Genomic DNA, 17,466 nt, shown 5'->3' with positions numbered 1-17,466 from the left:
CATCTACAGATGAAGTGTCTTTGATTGCCTTCCTTTCCTTTCTAGCCTTCAAAATTTCTATTTATCTTTTTCTACCTCCTGTTTGGCTGCCACCGTCTATTGCATCCCTGAGAGTGTGGAAAGGGCTGTAAGCAGCCTTTGTAAATATTTGCTGGGAGACATGCTAACCCCATACCGAAACTGTTTCTCATTCCCTTTCAGGGGGTGAGGGAGTTTGCTTGTTACCGCCCTGGCCTATCCATCCCTCTGCACTTTCCTCCATGGCTCTGTGCCTTTGACCTTCCATCTTTTAACACCCTTAAGTGCTATTCACAAAGCCACAGAAGGGAAACTTCTAGAATTGGACCTCTCTTTTTCATCAGGGTTTATGGGGGCAGAATTGGGCTCCCTGAGAGTGATGGAGGAAAGGCATGCACCCTGCACCTGCCACTGATATCCTGTGTTCTTCGTTTATTAAAATCAATATCTGATTTATGCTCTACACACACACACACACACACACACACACACAAACACACACACACACGAGCCCCCTCATTCCCTCTTCCATTTCCTGTGATGCCCTTTGTCTCTATCAACTGTTGTGGAGAGAGATTTTATCTGGAATATTCATGGCAAGTCTGTCACTAATTATCACTTTAACAATGTGCTATGGAGTAGATCCATGCTGGAAAGGCACATATGCTGTGTAGTTTGGGGACTTGCTGTGGCTGTGCTGCCCCTCTTAGTGTTTCACAGGGAGGATGTTGAAGCGCTTAGGAAGGATGGGAGCTTACTCCTGCTTTCCTGTCCCTACAGCAAAAATTTCCAGGGTGAATGCTTTTGGGTGTAAAGAAGAGAACGTATCTTCTACTTAAAATAAAGACACGTTTCTCCACTGCAGCCCATTCTAGAAAGCTACAGAGACTGAGCCTGCTCTGGTTACAGACCTGTGCCAGGCGGGCACTTAGATTTAGTGACAGATGACGAGTTGACTGGTCTTAGTGCCTTCCTGACACTCTATCAAGGAAGGCAGGCTGACACTGCCACCCGACTGGAAAACCTCAAAAGCAAATGAAAGGGTATTTGAGCACGTCAGGATCAGATCAGGAATCTTCCTTCCTCTTTTCTCTTGGGAAGGAGGAGGGATGGACTCTTGTTGGGCTCTTTCTACATTCTCAGTGAGTCTAGGGTTCGGGAGCTTGCTGGGGTTTGGAGCTTTCCCACCATGTCTTCCTGAAGTGGGGAGGATGAGGGCAGCATGGCAGTGCAAAATGGACTGGTCAGCCCTCCCATAGTAATAAAGCAAGGGGCATTTCTGGAGAACTGCAATGGCACTACAGGGCATTCCCTGGGTGGGCCAGCTTGCATTGTGGATCCTTTGTGGGTATTCAGAAAGTCTTGCCTAGGTCCTCTTACCTGATAAATGTCAGCAGGCTAGGCAGTTGCAAGGTTGCACCATATAATACCTTTGGGTGGTACTGTTCTGTGATACTAGGGATTGAACCCTGGGTCTCACAATGCTAGGCATGTATTTTACCACCAAGCCACATTCACAGTCTTCTCTTTACTTTCTTGTAGATTTTGAGGCAGTGTCTCTGTAAAATTTTTCAGATTGGCTTTGAACTTAGTTTGTGACTCAGGCTAGCCTTGAACCTGCAACCTTCCTGTGTTAGCCTCTAGCATATCTGGGATTACAGGCCTGGACCGCAAGGAGACTGATCTTTTAATAGTAGGGTTTTATGACACTGGGAGTCTGGCTTTGTATTACTTTAGAAATGACAACCTGATTTCTTGTTTGTTGAGTGCTAACTGTATGCTAGGTATGTGTTTTAGTGCCTTTAACAGCTAATGTAAGGACAGTAGGATGTACCAAATTCTCCACCACTGTAGATACTGACCTCACTAGGTCCTAGATGAATGTTCCCACCAGACTTTTCATTTCCATGAATCGAGGCTCAGAGTGTTGGGTAACTTGTTCGTGTAGCTGGAGAGGGTCGTGAGGAAAGGCAGCCGCTGTTAGCCTCCTTTCTCCTGACTTCAGGAAGTACAGCGCCTGTCTACTTTCCCATTTTAAAATGGCAGGAGCCCCCAGGAATTGTGGCTTGCCATCTATAATCTAGCACTTGAGTAACCAAGGAAAGAGGATGGCAAGTTCAAGGCCAGTCTGAGCAACACAGAGAGACCATATCTCAAAAACCGTCAGAATAAAGCAGGGGTGGGGGAATGCTGGTGAACTTTGTGGAGGATGGCAGAGGCAAGGCAGAGGTAGTGGGCAGGCATGTTTGTTATGCTTCTCATTGTTGGGGCCAACTATCTGACAAGGAACAGGTTAAAGGAGAAAGGATTTTTTTTTAGCTCACAATTTGAGGGGATACCATCCATGGTGGCAGGGAAATATTGGCACCTGGAGGGTGAGGCAGCTGAACATAATGTATCTGCAAGAAGGAAGCCGAGGACAAAGAGGAAGTGGGGCCTGACTATCAAACCCTAAGGCCCAGCTCCAGTAGTTCATAACCTGCATCAGCACCACCAGTCGGGTACCAGATATTCAATAACACAAGCATATGAGGGACACACAAACCACAACACAGGGCGGCTTGGATCTGTGTGGACAGAGCATGAGGCTGGGGAAGGCCAGGCTCAGTGTTCAGCTCTGGGTCTTTGCCCTATTTATTATGTGTTGTGGAAGCCCCTGCTGGCTGCTTCCTTAAATAATCCATTCAGTAAATCTTAAATTCCCAGATGTTTCCTTTCTGTTTGGGGCTGTGATGGGATCCCAGGGAGAGTTGGGTAGGAAGGCATTTGAGAGGGAAAATTCTGGGTGCGTTTTTATGAATAAGTCACCTCGAGCAGATTGCAGTACAGCCTTCATCCTAAGACTGCTGTGCACAGGTATACTGTGTGGGCTCCGGAAGTGGTAGTTTGTAGGTGGCAGCAAGGGCTGGCTGTGCAGTCCAGCACAGATCCGGTCACATCCATGAACTGTGCCAACACAGGCACTAGTAAGTAGGTGGATGTCTCAGCCCCTTCCTGCACCATGAGAGCCCTTGACTTAGCAAACTGATAGACTCAGCTACCAGCTTCCTCTGTGCCACCAGGGCTTGGACAGCGTGGGGCGTGTCTCTTGCTAGGAGCCTTTGATTCTGTCTCAGCAGTGGAAGGATAGAAAGTGGCTTGGATTTGCAGCCTCTTCTGGACACGTCTGACTCCTCCTTGTGCAATCCTGCCAGTTCAGTATGCCTGGTTCCTTCTAGGGTCATTGTTCCACTGAGCAATTAGCTGTGCAGCCAGAGACCCATTGGCTTCCACAAAAGAGGCCAGAGACTTGGTTTTTGCCTTCTATGGACCCCAAAGCACAAGGTGAGGAAACCACAGGCTATGGAAGTTCAGAGAGGTAGAAAAACATGGTAATGTCAAACAGCAACTGATCGGATGGATACAGTTATGCAGATTGCTGAGGACCCATTTCTGGGCCCCTAAAATCCTTGATACCCTTTTTGAGAGAAGGTAGTTTCAGTTTTGCCTTAGCTATAACCTGCTATGAACAGACGCTGAGCTTTTTCTCCAGGATTAGATGCTGCTCCTGCCTCTAATTCCATCTGTGATGGTGTTTTGTTGAGTTGGTGTTTTTGTTTTATGGACTGACTGAGACTTGTAGGCGGATCCTCAAAAGGCAACAGCCATTTATGTTACATTTGCATCATTTTGGCCAAATGTTCCACAGAAGGGAAGAAAGATTACTTTTGCCTGTTGTTTCAGTCCACCGTTGAGGAGAAGGCTGGGTGGAATGGTTCCTTCTTCCATGGGTGATGGTGGTAGCTGTGGAAGCCCAGAGAATGGGGAAGGGGAGGGCTACTGTAAGGGGTGGGGCTTGTAGCCTTCAAAGATCCACCTCAAGTGACCTGCTTTCACTAACCAGGTCCCACCTCCTACCGGCCCCACAGCCTTCAAATTAGCACTAGAAACTGGAAACAAGCATTCAATCTACCGCCTGAGAGAGACACTGCCCTTTTCCTGCCCCCACCAGGGTGTAAGCTCCATTCTGTGCTGCACACAGTCGTGTTCTCAGCTCCTAAATAGCACCCTGCAGGGCGAGCCCTTAAATATTTTGCAAGGACTAAATGAGAAGCTGCACACACACACACACACACACACACACACACACACACACACACACAGAGAGAGAGAGAGAGAGAGAGAGAGAGAGAGAGAGAGAGAGAGAGAGAGGGAAGCCCAGAGCTGTGAGTGAAGCTGGACTTGATAGGTTTGAGTCAATTTGATACAAACTGCAGTCACATGACAAGAGAGAACCTCAATTGGGGAGTTAGACTGACCTGTGAGCATGGCTGTGGGGCATTTTTTTAAATTAATGACTGACGTAGGAGGACCCCTGCCCACTGTAGGTTGTGCTATCCCTGGGCAGGTAGGTGGTCCTGGGAGCTAGCCATGGGGAGCAAGCCAGGAAGCGGCACTCCTCCATGGTCCCTGCCTTCACTCCTGCTTAGGTTCCTGCCCTGATATCTCTCAGTCATCAAGATGCATAAGCCAAATAGACCTTTCCTCTCTCAGCTGCTTCTGGTCATGGTGTTTATCACAGCAGCAGAAAGCAAACCGACACGGGGGCCCTCCCACCAAGCTCTGTTTCTACCATTCACCAGCTGGGCTGCCCCTCCAAGCTCCTGTTTCCTCATCTGCAGAATGAGGTGGCTGAATATAAGGGACACTAGGAATTTTGACAGCCCCAGCATTTTATAATTTCTCATGTTGCTCGGTCTGGGATTACTCTATCTTGGCTTTCCAGAACATTTCACAATATCTGGTGAGTGTGGGCTCACAGATGACATTTCATAGTTCCATCAGACTTTGAAAAACTTCTGTGGAAAACCATGCACTCCAGGGTCAGTGGGAGAACTGTGAAGTCCCTGTCTTTGCATCAGTACTATAAAAGCTGTCAGGCCTCTTTTACACAGCCATAAAGCTAGAAAAAAATGAACACTGGTAAAAGTCACTCAAGAAGGGGCCAGGTCTTTGTCCTCATCCAGTCGTCAATTGCTGTGTTCTCTGCTCGTAGAAAGGCCTTTGGTCGCTGTTAATGCAGTTCCTCATGGAGCAGCCAGTTCCTGGGGGAGGGCTTAGAGCTGAGCTGTCATCTATCCACACTCCCACACTGAGTCCTGGGAGAAGAGGAGGTCTCTGAGAACACTATGCCTCCCCAGTAGCCCTCACCAGGGCCCCAAGACAGTACTGAGCATGACTCTCTTTCTGAAGGGATTAAGGAATCTTAATTTTGGTTTGCCTCATCTGAAAAATCTACTGGTCACATAACTGTTGTCATTTACTGACTTCCAAAGCATGAGCAGAAATTAGTCCAATTTCACATGATGGGGTTCGTGGGCCTTTGATGTGGGAGGGCATAGTAGATAGAGACAATTGAGCAGGCATTTCCAGGCAGAAATTCCAGTCAGCAAACTGCACCAAATCACTTCTGTGATTGGCACCCTGGCCACTTCAGCTTTCAAATTCAAGAGGTCAGTAGAAGCTTTATACCTGAATATGTCCACCATTACCTGATGGGCTGAGGCCATGGAATGCAATATGCCTATGTGGCTAACATGTGGGAGGAGGGAGGAGGAGAGGAGGAGAAAAATCATCTCCTGTTCTCCAATAATGATGATGATGCTAAAAAATATAATAATAGCTATTATTTATTGACCAATATTCTGTTCTAGGCACTTAAAGTCTTATGTGAATTAATTTACCCACACTTTTTTGTGTCTTTACATGAAGGATACTATCATTCAATGTTTTTCAAATTTGTGAATGGAAAACTATGAGAAGTCTTTAGTTGTATTTTTTGTTTATAATTTTATATGAGTACTGTATTTATATCATTTGCAGTCCCCCTCCCCAACCAACTCCTCCTGTGCCTCTTTGCTCCCTCTCAAATTCATACCTCGGGGCTGGAGAGATGGCTCAGCAGTTAAAAGCATTGCCTGCTCTTCTCAAGGTCCTGAGTTCAATTCCCAGGACCACATGGCGGCTCACGACCATCTGTAATGAGGTCTGGTGCCCTCTTCTGGCCTGCAGGCATACACACAGACTATTGTATACATAATAAATAAATAAATTTTAAAAATTAAAAAAATTCATACCTCTTCTTCGATTGTTACTGTTAAATAAATATAAATATGTATATGTATACAATACATATGTATAAATACTGCCTGCTATTTAGTGTTGCTTACATGTGTGTATGTGTTGTGGCTGACTAGTTGAGATTAGATAACCTGTCAAGGAGCTCATCTCTGGGAAAGACTGAATCTCCCTTTCTCATTAGCCATCTATTGCCTGTCACTCTTCATCTAGGGGTAGTTTTTAGTGAGATTTCACCCATCCATGTTGACCATGTCAACTGGTACTGCCATGGTGCTGGTTTTGTTTAGGTAAGCTTATTGTTGAGATTTTATGGGTACAGCCCTGTGCTTCTAAAGAACACACCATCTCACTATCTCTCAGTAGTCATAAGTCTTCTGGCTCTCATGGTCCCCTGCATTTTTCTCTTCTATGATGTCCCTTGAGCTTTTCATGTAGGGGTTTGTAAATGTAGCAGTCGGGGTTGGACAACCCATGGCTGGTTGCTCTCTGCATGTTGACCAGTTGTTTTCTGGGATGGTCTCTGTCTGCTATAAAGTAAAGCTCCTGGAAGACGGAAGGGAGCTACACACATCTGTGGGTACAAGGATAAATATTTAGCATGTAGCCGGCAATTATCCTGGTTTGGGACACTGGCAGAAGTAGGTTCTGCTCTAGGATCTATGACTTCATCAGCCACAGGGTAGTTGGCTGGGTTTATAGTACCAGGCACAGATTCCCTCACATTGGCGCACCTTAAGTTCAGTTAGATGGCTGTTGGTTACCCCCAATATACAAATGCCACTCTTGTACCCTTGGAGACATCTTTGAGTCTTTTTTAATAGAGAGAAAGGCACATTATGCACTATGATTTGTTTCAATATGAAAAATTTGATTCCTGAGGTATTGTATCCATTTATTGTCTGGATCTGGAACTAGAGGTTGGTCCCTTCTCCAGACCAACCCAGTATTCAGTCCAAGATGGACACAGATGCTCTGTAGACGGAAGCAGGGCACATGGCCTGACCACACCATGCCTCACTACCCCCTAGCCCACTCACTTCCCCAAGCAGTGTCTTGGTACCTGTTTCTTGGGACCTCAGTTGTACCTCGAAGTAATGAGAAAGTCAATTAATCTAGAATCAGGCATTCAGTTGTAAGTGATGGGAGACTGGCCACCCTGGTGGGTTTTATGTAAGAAGGCACCTTCCCACCTGTGCAGGCTTGCCTCTCTTACCTATTTCTGGAAGAATTTTCTTATCTTTGTTGCCAGAGGCACCTTAAGCTTCAGTGCAGCCTGGCTACCACCTTCCTTAAGGGTTTTCTCTCCTGTGGTTCAGTAGAGGCAGGAAAGAACCTTTGCTAAAGAAAAGAGCCCAAGCAAATATATCTGGGATCATGAGACCTGAGGAAGAGGTCACTCACCATTGAGCTTTACAGCCTTCATCCATGACCTCATATAATAATTCTCTGTTGAAAAATGAATGTGTTAACGCAGCCCCTTGATGCCTAGAACATGGCAGAACTTAATCAGTGCTGATCTAATTTGGCAAGGACATGGCAGAACCTGGTCCCTATTGGCCCTGTGTTGAATACATGCTTAGTCACTATGGGTCGAGCCTATTGAGTGTGTGGTAGGATTCATTCACTACTGGTTCAATCTTAAGAATATGGCAGAGCATATTAACTATTGGTCCATTCTGGAGCTGCTTGAACATATTTTGAAGCCAATAACTTTCCCCTTGTTTTTAAAAGCAATAAAGATGTGTATATATACGGAAGAAAAGATTACCCATTATGCCACTATGTAGCAGTAGCCATTGTTAAAGCTGGCATACTTTTCTTTGTTGAGACACACACTGATGAATGAGTCTCTTCTCTTTTGATGGATTTTGAACATTTTTCCCATGTCGTTACAACTTTTTTGGAAAACATAATCATTAGAAGCCATTACAATTGTCTAGTAATTAAATCTACCATAATTTAGTTAATCATTCTCCCAACTGGTCATTTAAGGTATTTTTGTTTGTTTCTTTATTTTTGCTACCCTTCATGATCATTATAAGAAAAGTAGTGACCAATGTTGCAATAAACAGCATGTTCTTGAAACCTAACTCTGTATATTTCGTTGCAAAGATGCCAAGGAGCACATTACTGGGTCAGAGGTGCGATTAGGCTCCTGGCATATATTGCCAAATAAAAAAAAAAAAGTTAGATCAGTTTCCATCCCTGAATGGTGTTTTGAAAGATGAGTAACTTCCGAGGTTCCATTTCCTCCTCTATGAAATGCAGTGACCTTGACACTTTGGCACGGTGCCTTCAATAATGAATGGGCTGTGTTCATGTGCATGTCTGGTGCTTCTCTCCCTGTCTCCACTAAAGCCCAGCTCAAACTCGTGAGATGAAGCACATTGTAACTGTGCATTTCTTAAAGACTCAGAGTGTTCAGAGCCCTGCCCGGGTGAATATACTTAAACCCCTGAGCCATGCAGCTGTCAGTCCAAAGCCAAGCACGCCGTAAAATCTTAAATAAAACTCGACAAGACTCGGTGAAAAGCTAGCAATTGGGACAAGCACAAGAAACAGGAAGAGATGATGCCCACCCTCAGTATTAGGGATTCTTGACCGTCGTACTAAGAGACTCGGGCATGGATTGTGGGCGTTTCCTTAGGCACATTTCTTACATTCCTTCATCTTTATCTCTTGTAAAACCCGACACTCCCCCAAACTTCTAAGCTAGGAAGCTGGGCCGATAGAAACGTATCCAGGGATGCCCCCCTATGGCAGTACTTCTGCCTCATCTATAGTCCCCAGCCTTTACTTCTGCTGCCTACTTGGAAATAGAAAGTACCAGACTCTGTGCCAAGACAGAAATGCATGGATTTTTAAAATCATTTGATTTCAGCGTTTTTGTTACTGCACAAGCTTGAGGGCGTCCCAGTGCCCTTCCTAGAATGACCCAAGCTGTATGCTCTCGGTGACACCCCTAGGAGGACAAAAGTGGCTGTCTCCCCTCCTGCCCACACACTCTGTGCTCATTGGGCTTCTTAGGAAGGAATTTGCAGGCCCTGCAGAACTGTTGCTCTCTGTGTCATTACTGTGGATGGCTGTGCCTAAGGGGAGGGCAGCCAGAGGTAGGGGACAGATCAGGACCAGGCAGCTGCTGGCGAAGACACTGGGGACTGTGCTGGCTTTCCCAGACTGTACACTGTGAAATGTGCGGGAGGCCTGGACTGTGCAGTTCAAGGCGTGGGCTTTAGAGCCAGGTGACCTTGCTCCAATCTGCCATCCCCTGTGTGACCTTGGTCACGTTACCCTCGCTGAGTCTGACCGTGGTTTCCTTCATCTGTGACATGGCGACTCTGGCACCTGCATCTTAGCCTTCTAAAGAGATTGGAACAGATGTTTTCACAGATGTGTGAGCCTGCTCATGCAGCCATATGAAAATACCGTGGGCTGGGCTGCTCACAGCAAACGCTTGTTTCCCCCAGTTTTAGAAGCTGTAGGTCCTATTTCCTTCTGTTATAGTTTAACTATGGGACGTCCCCCATAGGCTCATATGTTTGAACACTTGGTTCCCAGCTGGTGGTACTGCTTGGGAAAGCTGTGGAACCTTTAGGAGGCCTTGCTGGATAAAATGGGTCACTGGGCAAAGCTTTGAAGCTTTATATCCTGACAAGTCTTCTAGTTTACTCTCTGCTTCCTGAGCGCAGATGCAATATGACCATGCAGCCTGCTGCTCCTACCACCATATCTTGTCTGCCCTGCCCGCTGCCATGTCCTCCCCACTGTGGTAGACTGTGTCCTTGTAACTACATAAGTCGAAAACAAGCAAATATGCTTCTCTCTTAATTTGTATTTGTTGAAGGTATTTTATAATAGTAACAGAAAAGCGACATTTAAAGACACCATCTAAAATCCAGACACTCAGATGGTTGGACGCTGGGAAGGACTCTCCTTGACTTGCAAGTGGTCGTCTTCTTGCTGGATTCTCACATGGTTGAAAAGGAGTGAGACAGTCCTTTCTCCTCTCCTTTAAGGCCACAGTTCCACCTCACTTACCTCCTAGAGACTTTGACTCTCAACAATCAACAATGGGAGGAAGGCATGGAGTCAGCATACAAATTTCAGGGCCAACATAGTTCAGACTTATGATGTCAGATCAGGGTCTGCAATTATATAGGTAATTGAGAGAGGGCAAAAGAGCCCCCTGGAACTTCCCTTAGGGTTAATACAGTCTTTCTTTGTTCCATTATACACTGGGAAATAATCTCTAAGGTTCTAGAAAGGGCCACTGAACAGGAGACAAAGGGCAGCAGCAGCCTTTAAGCACGACTGTTCATCACCCCTCCAGGCCTTCTCTGCATATGCTGCCTCCCCTCAACCAGGGCCCCTTGAGTTGGTGCTAGCCTTGTGATTCATTCTATCTGTAGGATGGATGTGACACTCACTGTCGGCTCTGAGACCTTTTGAGACTTTGCGTCTTCCACTTTAGTTTCCCCAAAACCCAACTGCAATGTAAATTCTTACAGACTTTACATTGTCTGGGTACCAGTCTGTGAGTGAGGACATCAGGCCCTCCAGCCCACACCAGGCTGCCCCAGAAAGCAGAGATGAACTGTCCTGAGCCCTACACTTTACCAACACACAGAGTCGGGGTGGATAAAGTGGTAGTCATTTTAGGATATTGCACATTAGACAGCGATGTACAAATGAAGATGGCCAACTTCATATCAGAGGGGCTGAGTATCCTTAAGCCAGTGATTGACACAGGCTGCATGTACCGCTGGCCCAGAGAAATGACCTAGGATAGGTGGATAGATAAATTTAGAACATGGTGCTTAGAGAGTAAGTTTGCGTGGAGATTTCCCACATCCTAGGCCCAACCTAGGTCTGGATGAATTGCTGAAACACTGCTTCCACTTCCTGTCCTAAGGAAATAATGAGAGAGCACCCAAGGGGAAGGTAGCCATAATAAACAGGGTGCAGAGCCGGGCGGCGGTGGCACACGCCTTTAATCCCAGCACTCAGGAGGCAGAGGCAGGCGGATCTCTGTGAGTTCGAGGCCAGCCTGGTCTACAAGAGCTAATTCCAGGACAGGAACCAAAAAGCTACGGAGAAACCCTGTCTCAAAAAAAAAAAATCCAAAAATAAATAAATAAATAAATAAATAAATAAATGGGGTGCAACAAGCTTAGATATGAACCAAAGATGAAGCAGTGGGTAGGTAGCGGGGAGAAAGGGTGGGCAAGAGAAAGAAAATGCCGCAGTCTAAATGACTGTTCCCTCTCCAAATTCTCACAAAAGATAGCTACAGCTATGAGAAACAAGTCCTTGCTAGATGCTTAATCAGCAGGAACCTTTATCGGGGGCTTCCTTGCATCCAAAACTGTAGGAAATGCATTTCTGGTGTGTATAAAATGTCCAGTCTGTGGTGGTTTGTTATAGCAGCACAAGATCCAGATGAAAAAATCTGGTTCACTTCTCCTGCTTCCATGTCAAAAAAGTGAAACAAGCACGTAAATATTAATGGTAAAAAGAAAAACAGCGCATTCGGGGAAACTTTCACTCCAGTCTACAGAGAAGGGTTGTCTAAGCCGACTTCTTGGGTAGCATAAAGGAAATCATGAGAACATGGACTTTATGAAACAAGAGAGAAAGTTGAGATCATGAACAGTGGAATGAACATGGGTGGGCTCAAGGCAAGACACGCATGTAGTTGGTACCACAGCAGAACCTTGAGAGGGCAGATGAGACTGAGCGGAGAAAAATGAATGGCTTGGTAGGAAGGCTTAGGGGAAGTCACAGACCGGCTGCAGAAGGGCAAAAGGCAGAACAATGTCCTCAAGAGTCACACGATAGAGTACACTCGGGTTGTCCATTCAGTGGAAAGTGGGAGGAGAAAAGAGAATCGGTACTGAGACTCTTGTTACAAAAAACATGCCTGAACTTAAGGAATCATCACTTTGCTGAAAGCGTTCACCTGCGAGAATGAGAAACTCAATGCCATTTAACAAGTATTTGTTAAGCCTAGACTTTGTATTCAGGTACCATGCTAAGATTTGGGATTCCACCAAACACAATTTGAAAATATGTCTGTCCTCAAAAGAACTATCGATTATTTACAGGGGAAGGCTGATGTTAAACAGATAAGTACAGTAACTACTGAGAACTGTGGGGGTGGACAGGGTGTTCTGGGGCCGTAATGCAGAGGGTCTGCGGTGCGTTGGCCGAGCCTCCACCCCTCTAGCCCCATTGTCTTTGATCTCTGTGTCTATATCTAGTCCCGGTTAACCTCTGACCTTTCTTTCTGCTGCTGTAAACCTGCCATTTGAGGACACTTCATTTGAACAAGCCTGTATCATATGTGACTTAGGTCTGTTTCTTTTACTTAGCATGTTTTGGGGTTGCTTTCACACTCTCTCTTTTATTTATTTTTATTTTTTGTATATGGGCATTTTGTCTGCATGTATGTCTGTGCATCACATGTGTGCTTCATGCCCATAGAGGCTGGAAAAGGCCTTTGAGCCCCCTGCACCAGAGTTACTCATGATTGTGAGCCACCATGTGGGTGCTGGAAACTGAACCTGGGTCATCAGTAAGAGAAACAAGTGTTCCTAACCTCCGAGTCACCTCTTCAGCCCTCTGAGCTACCTTCATTCTTAATACAGAGATTGGATTTACTAATTTTTCCTTAAGCCCTGTATAGATTTTGTTCTTTTGTCCTTTCTTGCAATTTTTCCTATTTTTTTCCTTTCTGTTTATGGGATTAGAGAATTTCTAATGACCTATCTTTTTATTTACTGTCTCGTCCCTTTGAGGTTTCTCTTAAACTGTCAGACTTGCCCCGTGAGTAGTTACCATGCTTTATAACTTTCTGATTGTCATTTTGTTCTTCCCTTGCAGTTCATGCTTCTTTGTTGATATTTCCCATCCTCTAATCATTGCAAGTTTATTTTCCTCGAATCATACATCAACGAATATGGTTATAAGAACTCCTTTTAAATTCTTGTCTGTTAATTCAGTAGCTGAGCTGTCTTCATGTCAGTTTCTATTAATTGTCTTTGTTCTGGTTCAAGTTTTTCTTTATATGTTGACAATACATCAAAAGTCATGGATTTGGTAATGTTTTGCAGTAGAAACGCCATAGTCTTTTTTAATGGTGGGATTTGGATGTAGCTCAGGGTAGCCCGCAATTCACTACGTACCTCTGGTTGATCTCAACCTCATGGCAACCCCGCTGTTTCAGCATCCCAAGTATTGGGATTATATGGATGAGCCACCAGAGATTCTTCCGTATTCTTCCAACAGGTTCTGATTTTCATTGTTATCGTAAAAGGCAGTTCATTTCATGGGGCGCTGAAAACTCAGTCCCTTGGGAAGCAATTTGAATAGTATTCATTGATTTATTTTAAAAGAATTTTTCTTGGAGCCTAATTTGCATATTCATAGTTCAGGGTTCAGAGATTTTAGGAGAATTTTTACACAAGATTTACACAATTTTTACACAAGCTGTGCACCGGACAGTGCATCTTCTGTGATGTGTGCCTCATTTCTTGTTGTCACTACTGGGGTTTCTGCTTCCATGGGAACCTGAGACCCATATCATCAACCTCCTTTTCTGAGTGCCAGCTCCCACAGAGCCCACCTTCTCTGAGTTTTCACTGTCTGCTGTCCCTGGGATTTTGTTTGTTATATAATTTTTTGAATATATAGTAAAGGGGGTCAACCCAATAGAAACTTTCTCAACTTTGGGTCAGTGAGAGGGCTCTGTAGGAGAAACACTTGCCTCACAAGCCTGATGACCTGAGTTTGGTCCCTGGAAGCCATGGTGGAAGGAAATAACTGACTCCCAAAGGTTGTTCTCTGACCACACACACATGTATGTGCACACACACAGCCACAGAATAACAAATATTATTTTAAAAAACTTTTAAAAGGAAAACTTACTCAGGTTTACTAGAAGTGAAGTCGGTGTTTATATCTGAGTGTAATTAATGATGTTAAAAAATCAGTGGCTGAATTAATTATTTGACCAAGACACAGAGAAAATCTCAGAAGGTGGAACTGAAGAAATTATCAAATCAACAGAAGTGTAGCTCAGGGAGAAGAAAATGCCATATATGGAATATGCCTACCTGAAAGTTCTCAAAGGAAAGATCGAGATGGACATTTTATACTCAATAATGGTATTATCATCAGAGCAAGGAACTCTGTGGAGAGGAAAGGGGATTGTGTAGCCTGTTGTTCACATGGTCACCTCTCAGAGTTAAAAGGAGTGTGGTTAGTGTGGTCTATGAGGATGGCATGCATTTATATAGATGTGCTATTAATTAGTAAACCCCATGGGTGGGGCATATAGCTTAGTAGTGGAATGCTTGCCTACCATGGCCGAGGCCCTGGATTTGACTTCCAACACACATACGTACATATATACTGTATAATGTAAAAACATGTACTAACTTGGGCTGTCTCAGGCAAGCTGGGACCTACAGTTGTCACGGGGATTGAAAACAAAAGCCATCGCATGGTGCAGCAGTAACAGTTCTGAAGTTGTTTGCCCCACAGGACTTAAACTCAGAATCTATAGGTGTAACCTGCCATCAAGACAAGGACTTGCTAAGTCTATTGTTATAAAGGAGGATTTGAACATGACTCTCCAAACACAGCATGCAGAACATTTTTGACACCATTTAGCAAGCTTGATCTAGAGCAGAAATAGGGAGATGATGGGCTATGGGCAAACTCCCTACTTGTTTTGTTGTTGTTAATACAGTTTCTTTGGAACAAGTCACATTTGTTTCTGAGAGACTTGACCATGGCAGCCTCTGCGCTGTAATGGCAGTAGAGAGTGTCTGTCACAGAATGAGCATCTTTGCTATCCCAGCTCCTTCTGGGACATTCACTGCCCTTTAATCTAGTGTATTTATGCAAGTTCCGTTCCATTCTGCTACCTGGAGAGCACCTGTTCTTTACATATGTACAAACATTTGCAAAATTTGACCATGCAGCAAATATCTCTGTTTCAAAAGTCTTAGTACTATGTATCTCTAACCATTAAACTCCAACATCATGTATGTCCTTGACCATAAAGCAGTTACCTCAGAATCAATGTTTACCCTCTAATAACTAAAAAAAATTAAAGTTTATTTATTTTTATTTTTTTGTCTCCATGTGTGTGCACCACACATATATCTGTTACCCACAAAGGCCAGAAGGCGGCTCTGGATCCCCTGAATCTGGAGTTACAGATGATTGTGAGCCACCATGTAGGACCAAACCCAGGTTCTTCTGCAAGAGCAGCAAGTGCTCTTAATCGCCAAGCCATCTCTCCAGTTCCTAAGTTAGAAAATTAAAAAAAAATCTTATAAATAATTAATGAGCCAAAGAAGAGCTCTTAAAATTATACATTTGAATTGAATGGTAATGAAAAGGGAGCATTTTGAAACGAGCTAAAAATGGCCACAACAGTTCCAAGAGGGAATTGCGTAGCTATAAATGTTTGCGTGTGAAAAGAAGAGTGAGTTCGGCGAGAAGAGAACCCAAAGAGTAAATGCAAAGAGGTCGTAAGGGACTGCTGAAGACCAGACTAACAAGACAGAGAGTGAAGACAAAGGAGCAACTGAGTCAGAAAAACAGAAGATAGAGAATCCCTTAGGTGAGACCAAGTTGGCGGTAGGCACAGAAAACACATCCCCACTGCTGAGAGTTAAATAGCAAAGGCTGGGTAGAGCTGGGTGTGGGCACAGTGTGTTCTTCTGAACAGACCGGGCATTTCTGTTTGTAGGAAAGAGTTCAGTACATACAGTGGACATGCACATGCACACAGGAAGACCAGCAGACACAAAGAATATGGGCTCTAAATCCAGTTGCCTCAATTTTATTTTATTTTATTTTTGTTTTTTTGAGACAGGGTTTCTTTGTAGCTTTGGAGTCTGTCCTGGAACTAGCTCTTATAGACCAGGCTGGCCTTGAACCCACAGAGATCTGCCTGCCTCTGCCTCCTGAGTGCTGGCATTAAAGGCGTGCACCACCACTGCCCGGCAGACTCAATTTTAAAGCCAGATATGAAGCATATTTCTTGCTGAGTGCCCAGAGGCAATGCTTAAAGTCTCTTCCAAGCTCTGACTCTGCCCCTGCAAAACAGAGAGAAACAGATCCTGGCCCCTCCACCCAGCTGTCCCCTTCATCAAGCAGAGGGATTTCTAAACGAGGTTTCGATGACTAACTTTTTACAATTTTATTCCAGGCAGGGATTGCCTGTGTTATCCAGGGTGGCCTCTAATTCTATATCCTCCTGCTTTAAGATTTTTCACTTTCTGGAGTAGAGCTTGTCCCAGGACTACTCACTCCATTTGCCTCGCTTTTCTGCCTGGGTTACCTTGGGGCTCCAGCAGTGAGGAAGTGAAGGGTTTGTCAGGAAGGTATAGGGCAGCTGTGATATACTGGGTGAGGGTGGGACAAGGGTATTTACAAGTTCCTGATTTTAGCTGGTGTGCTGGCCATGAAAACTGCATCCTTCCATGCAATGACACACTGTCTCACGCCACCGGCTGTGTTCCTTTGTACTTGGTGTCATGTATCAGCCTTCTCCAGGTTATCTCACATCTAGGACATGACTTCTGGTGACAGGTTGGTGATTATACCTGTGTCATAACCTTTGCTCCCTGCCCTCGGCCCTAGCAGATAGGTTGCCTTTAATTCCTGGTCTTGTGAGACAGAGTGAGTTCCTCACCACTGGCATCTGACAAGAGCCCTGTGAATATCTCTATGAGATTTTCATCCAGGGCTGAACTTTCTGGGTCATGGCGGAGATCACTTATTTCAATGCCCTGCTAGATTGCCTTCTCCCACCACCAGGGTACTGAGATTTCTGTTTGCTGATTGGCCCGCCCAGACATCATTGACCATGGGAGGTCAGTAGAATCTCGTTGAGGTTATTTTTTGGCATTTTTGTAATTCCTAGTATGTCTGGGATCTCTTCAGTGCATGGTTGTGCCTATCTGTTTGTATTTTCCCTCTGCACGGCCCCTTCCCCACAGGTCACTGCTTTCCTGTTGGTTTCTCAGGAGCTCCTTCTGTAGTCCCGAATGTGGCCTTGGATGGTACTTGGACACCACAGAGAGTCTCTGGCATTACTGTTTTGCCCTTTGTTGGACAGTAACATTAATCTAATGGTCACTCAGCTCAGGAGGTCAGAATCAGGGCTGTTGAGGGGGCAGTTCTCCATCTTCAGTCAAGACCAGGTTTGGATACTTTAAAGGAAGATGTATCCCAGAAAGTGCCCCAAGTGACATCCCATAGGCACTGTAAAAGACACATTGATCCTTAAAGAGTGAGGTTCATATTATT

At 44.9% G+C, this 17,466-nt stretch overlaps 1 protein-coding gene across 3 annotated transcripts in view; it reads left to right on the top strand.

The window, feature by feature from the left end:
• Nucleotides 1-17,466, top strand: part of Hivep3 (HIVEP zinc finger 3) — a 420,584-nt gene that overhangs the window by 164,802 nt on the left and 238,316 nt on the right. The window lies entirely within an intron of this gene.

The sequence above is a fragment of the Microtus oregoni genome, unplaced genomic scaffold, assembly GCF_018167655.1.
Source record: "Microtus oregoni isolate MIOR12 unplaced genomic scaffold, Mior012 000005F_ref0000423, whole genome shotgun sequence".
NCBI lineage: Eukaryota > Metazoa > Chordata > Mammalia > Rodentia > Cricetidae > Microtus > Microtus oregoni.
The sequence above is the reverse complement of the archived record's forward strand: the minus strand, read 5'-3'. Positions and strand labels throughout refer to the sequence as shown.